Genomic DNA, 6,230 nt, shown 5'->3' with positions numbered 1-6,230 from the left:
TGAGACCACATTATTCTATAGTGGTCAACCATGCAGTGCGGGAGAAGTTAGTAGGGTTTTAAACTAAGTGTTATACAGTATGTATTTGTGTCTTTATTTTGTCTGTTTATGTTCTACATTGGGTGTTTTCAAAGACTCATGATGGGCCTATGCACTTCACTGAGCCCTGTGACTTAGCCCCATGATGTCATCGCCATTTACTTCCCCCTTATATTTTCCCTGTATCCCTTCCTATATATGTCTTTAGAATTTTCTTTCAGAGAAAGAAGAAAAAAAATTAAATTACAAAATTCTTTTATTTTTTTCTTTCTTCCTTTCTTCCCTTTTCTCTTTTAAAAAAAAAAAGTTATATGGGTTTCTTTGAAATATTTGAAATAGAATTTGAAATTTTCTTTGAAATATGGCTGTTGTGGGGTGCGAGGAGGGGGTATGGGTATGGCATCAGCTCGCAATTGCGCTACGCGACCCTTCGGTCTGTAATACCTATTCCTCCCTCCCCCTCTCTCCCCCAATTCCAACATCAATTGCGTTATATCAACCTGACGGTAAGTATCTATTCGTCGTAAGACGTACTGAGTTCTTGTTGTGGTTAATATTCTCATTTTTACCACGTATCTTATTTAAAAATCTTTATCACCTGTCCACAGGATATCATCGTAGTTACTATATAGTCTATACATTTTAGAACGATTTTGTTTTCGTAGTCTAAATCTATGAATAAAATGTTATTTTTGTTATACTTATATTTTTTGCAAATTTTCATTATTAACTTTATCCTATTATGTTTAGATTTATCACATTGGACAATCGTATGTAGTTTGGTGAAGTTCGCTGTTTTACATAAAGGGCATTTCGGCATTATCCTCAGCATACGATGTTTGATTGTTTCTTCGCCTGTTAGCCAGGTGTTGTGCAGGTATTTAAAAATTATACTTTGTGTTTTGACAGATCTTATTTTCCCCAATTTTTCCAATTTTTTGTCCAATTTACCCCCTCAGTTGTCCTGCTCTACTCTACATTTTATATTTTTGGTTACCTCCTCCCTAATCCAAGCGTGACTTTTACTTATTAAATTTTGCATAAATCTGTTTTGTCTCTATATTTTAAAATTAGTTCTCATATGTTTGCGTGGCACTTCGATTTTTTTATATTAATTTGTTATTTTTGTATATCTCTGGTCGGTTTCTCAAGGTGAAGCCGAACCAGTAGATGTACGGTGCTTCTCACGCTGTAGCCGGGTCTGAGTGCATTTTTTTTTTAATCTATTGATTATGTTAGTTAATTATAGTAGTAGAGGGCTCGGCAACCCCAAGCCCCCTCTACTTTTGGCCCTATATAATGTCTCTTTTTTTACATGATGCATTTTATGATTCCATATATAATCTATTATTTCGTTGTCTGTTTTGTTTAAAATTGTATTATCCATATCTATGGATTTAATTATGTAGTTAATATTTGAGTATAAATAAGTCTTGGCCACTTGGGCCCGCTCCATGATAGGTAATGGCGCCATGGCCAGATTTTCACATTTTCTCTTATTTTATTGATAATATGTTCATAATTTTCTACAGCTTCTTTTTTTTATTGCCAAAGTAAACCCCTAGAGCCTTTACAGTGTCTCTCAGTAAGTGTGTGTGTGGGGGGGGGGCGATAATCCAGGGTGGTTGCCCCTCCAGTTAACTATTTTTAAGATTTCGTGCTTGTTGTGGTTTATTTTGGAACCCGACGCTTATAGCATTTCCCCTCTCTTATAAAGATGTTGCAATCATATGCATGTTAGAGCATTTTTTAATTCTTTTTTAGGTTTGGTATTTGTATGCCTTGTATAATCAGGGGCGGATTAAGGCTCACTGGTGCCCTAAGCACTGACAAATCTTGGCGCGCCCCTCTTTTCCACGTACACCTGAGAAGATAACCCTAGGGTGTACCATGATCAAGAAACAGAACATCATGATCAATTTGCACTAGTTGTATCAGTTTTTTTTACAAATCTTCATTCTTTTTTCTTTCTTTCTTTTCACCCTTTTCTCAACTTTGTGGTGCCCCCTTTGGCCCTGGTGTCCTATGCACGTGCTTAGTCTGCTTAATGGTTAATACGCCCCTGCTTGCACATCTGGGTTGTTTCTTATCGTGTGACGTAGGATTTATATTGCCATTACGTATTCTAGCATTGATAGTGGACATCCTTGTATCACTGATCGTTGTATTTCAAATTCTTTCGTGCATTTCCCGTTTAATTATCCCAGTGTGTAGGATTTTGGTCCATTTTGGAAATTGGGTCCGAAACCAAATTTTTTAAAAACATTCTTTATACAGTTTTGTTCAAATCAGTCGAAAGCTTTCTCCTGGTCGAAGAGTACCATAGCACTCATCATACCAGTTTCATTTATGTAGTTAATTATAGTTTTAATGTTTAAAATATTGTTTTGTATATCCCTCCCCCACAAGTTTGATTTACATTAATTATCTTGTTTATCCTACCCTTTACTGTATTTGTTAAAATCCTACTTAAAATCTTATAGTCCGTGTTTAAAAGTGATATAGGCCTCCAGTTTTTAATCTCGTCTCTATTCCCTTTCCCTTTGTATATAATTGTGATAACTCCCTCCCTCATAGATTTAGTCATTTTATTTTTACTTAAAACTATATTATTATACAAAGCGTTTAAGATCGGCGTCAGTTCACCGTGGAACTTTTGGTAGAATTCCACGATGAGTCCATCTTTCCCTGGTGACTTTTGTGAGTGTTGATATACTTTTTGTGATTTCTTCATCTGAGATGACATCATCACATTGGTCTCTATGTACTGCTGATGTCATCTCACAGTCGACATTTTTTAAGTAGCTGTCGATTGTGCTGAAGTATATGTTCTGTGTGGTGTGTGGTGTATAGTTCTTTATAATATTTGGAAATATTATTTAGGATATCTTCTTTTACAGTATGGGTTACATTGTTTATTTTGATATTGTTTAAAATTGTATCACCCCCTTTTCTAAATTCTTCTCGCTTATATACGTTTTTTGCCTCGTTGTAGATCTCTGTAAATTTTCCCGCCCTTATTATTCTCCCCTGATTTTCGTCTTCTTCAACGATTTTAATTTTGTCTGTCAATCGTTTTTTTTTTTCTTTCTCCATCGTCGTTTGTTGTTTTGCTTAGTTCTAATTTGAGTTCGTGTTTGTCTTTTTTTTCTGGGGTTTTTCCGCCCTCTATTTGAGTACTGAATATTTATACCTTTTATTTTGTTTTTTAAAACATCCCAATCAATTATTATATTAATATTTTCTTCATTTTTGACGGTTTAAATTTCTTTTTTTAATTATTATTTCGACATATTCTTTGTCATTTAAAATCTTATTATTTAGTTTCCATAGTCCTGACCCACATTTTTCTATTTTTTTCATTTTGAGGTCAATAGTGAGCATGAAATGGTCTGATAGCTTTTGGTTGGTTATTGCAGTATTAATATATATTAATGGATCATAAAAATTTCCGTAAAATTTATCAATCCTGCTAGACTGGTTTAATTTATAGTTACCCAGTTGAAATCTCCCCCTATGATTAGATTTTCCATCGAATATTGTTGTAGGTAGGTGTATAAGTTTTCTTTAAAATTAGTTTCTTATTTCTATTAGCTGGCATGTACACATTTATAATATGCCAATTAAACATTTTAACACGTAGCAACCGTCCCTTAAAAAATTCCCCCCTCCTCAAACCTTTCCCAGCTTTTTAAAAATATTATTGTTGCAACCAACTCTAATATCATTATTTGCAAAATTGTTGCATATCTTTATTGCGTTAAGTTTGTCTTCTACTAAAATTTCGAACTCTGGCTTAATTCTATAGTGTGTTTCTTGTATCATTATTACACCAAAGTTTGTTTCTTTGGCTACTTTGTCTGCTTTCGCTTTGTCTATCCCATTGCTGTTGATAGTAGCGATCCGGAAATTTGTTTCTTCCATTTTTGCTTTACTCCCAGGTGCCGCATCACTTTTATATAGAATTTAATTGTATATATTTCAGTTAAAGTTATTATATTCCATTTGTTTTTGTACACACACACCAGCACGCTCGACAAAGAGCGCTTGAGTAATATACAGTTTGATACATCCTACATGGTAGTGGGCAGGAATACATATATAGGTCGTTATCCTTCTCGACCGAAGTAGTAACATTGTTCCAATGCTAACACTCGACGTCCTCGATTTGTGCTTCATCGTATTTGCAGTCTATACACTTAAAGTTACAATGGAAAAGTGTACATGAACATATTTATACCATAGACAGAGCCTTGAAGTACTACTTTTTTCGGTCTAAAACTGTCCCCCCAAAAAAAGAAAAAAAACCCCAGCATGTAATAGTTCATTTCGATACAGTTGCACAGAGCATTTGACGTTCATTTTGATGTCAATATATATTGATATCGATTAAGTGCGATTTGTTTTCAAAGCTGCTTTATTGCTGGTAGTGCTTCTGTTTTCAAGTTCGATATATAATATACCCATGGAGCAGTAGTAATACAGAAATCAGAACAACAACCATCATCATCATCATCGGGAGTATTATTATCGTATATGTTGGTCACATCGATGATCATTAATAAAAAGCGGTTGAAATATGAACAATATTCCATCTCTTCAAATAGCAAATAACTAAGCAAAGTGTGTGTGTGTGTGTGTGTGTGTGTAATTTTTAACGTAGCTTTAAAAAAAAATGCAATCATATCGCTACCATGTCTTCATTGTGACAGTTTATAATGATGTCTAGCAATGTGGCATCATGCCACAAACATACAGCATTTTGTCCCACCCAGTCACATTATCCTCACACCAATATCTTAATGATGGGCGCCAAAAGAGGCAGCTGCTAGTACCATTTTTATGTCTTTAGTGTGATTCGGCAGGGGTTTGAATCCGCGACCTCTCGCATCCAAGGCGGACGCTCTGTACAGACACTGCACCACCTGAGCGATCGCTTAGCAAAGAATGTACGATACTGTTTCCTGTTGTTCATAACAACTCGACCTGGAGACCCACCTGACGGAAAATGAAAGCGCATTATAACGTTATAATATACGAATCCGGAATTTTTTTTGATTATTATAATTTTCAAGAAAGTTAGTGCCTTTTAGCATTTGACAAAGTGTGCTTGCAGTTGCATACTAAGGGGAGGGGGAGTTTACAACATACTTCGATGCTGACTACTGATTTGAAGCATAAAATTAAAACTAAACAACAGCATAACATGTTTATATATCTTATTAAATACGTCTTCATTTGTCTTTCCGTGCGCCAAAATGCCTTCCTACACGAACATGTTCCATATAGGTAAATAAGTTGTACCAATCGTAAACAACCACCGATTTCGACATATATGATATCAATTTATAGGTTTCTCATCAGTTTAAATCAATCTGTGCAAAAAAAAAAAAAAAAAAAAAAATAATTAAAAAAAATGTGTGAAAATGAATAATAAAAAAGTTGCTATTTGCGACTCATTGTCGCTTGCGACTTTACCGATCTTCGTATCCTTGATGCTTCCATCCTTCCCGTTTAGGGATGGTAGCATCTACTTGGATGCTAATACTATAGATTTGAAGCATATAATTAAAGCTGTACAACAGTAAATAATATGTTTATGTATCTTCTTATTAAGTACGTCTTCATAATGTATGTTCGTGCGCCCAATGCCTTCCTCTACGAACGGTTTCGATATACACGAATAAGTCATACCAATAGTAAATAAACACCGATTTTGACAAATTTCATATTAATATATAGGTTTCTCATCTGTCTAACTCGATCTGTGCCAACAGACATGTGTGAACATGCAGAATACAAAAAAGTGTACTTTTTACTGAATATTGGGTTCGACTTTACTGATCTTCATATCCTTGCTACGTTCATATACCGTTCCCGTTCTGCGATGGTAGCACATACGTCCATGCTAATACTATAGATCTGAAGCATAGAATTAAAGCTGTACATAATTATAAAATATGTGTATGTATCTTATTAAGCACGTCTTTATCTGTCTTTCCGTGTGCCTACATCTGACCTATACGAAAGTTTTCCATATGGGCGAATAAGTCATACCAATCGCAAAGAACGATTTTGACACGTTTGATATCAGTTGATAAATTTTTATCAGTCTAAATAGATCTGTGCCAATATAAATGGGTGAAAATGCAAAATAGAAAAGTTGGTATTTTTCACTCAGTATCGCTTGC

The sequence above is a fragment of the Sinohyriopsis cumingii genome, chromosome 8 (genome assembly GCF_028554795.1).
Source record: "Sinohyriopsis cumingii isolate HCF-2022 chromosome 8, ASM2855479v2, whole genome shotgun sequence".
Lineage (NCBI taxonomy): Eukaryota > Metazoa > Mollusca > Bivalvia > Unionida > Unionidae > Sinohyriopsis > Sinohyriopsis cumingii.
Note: the sequence above shows the minus strand (reverse complement) of the source record.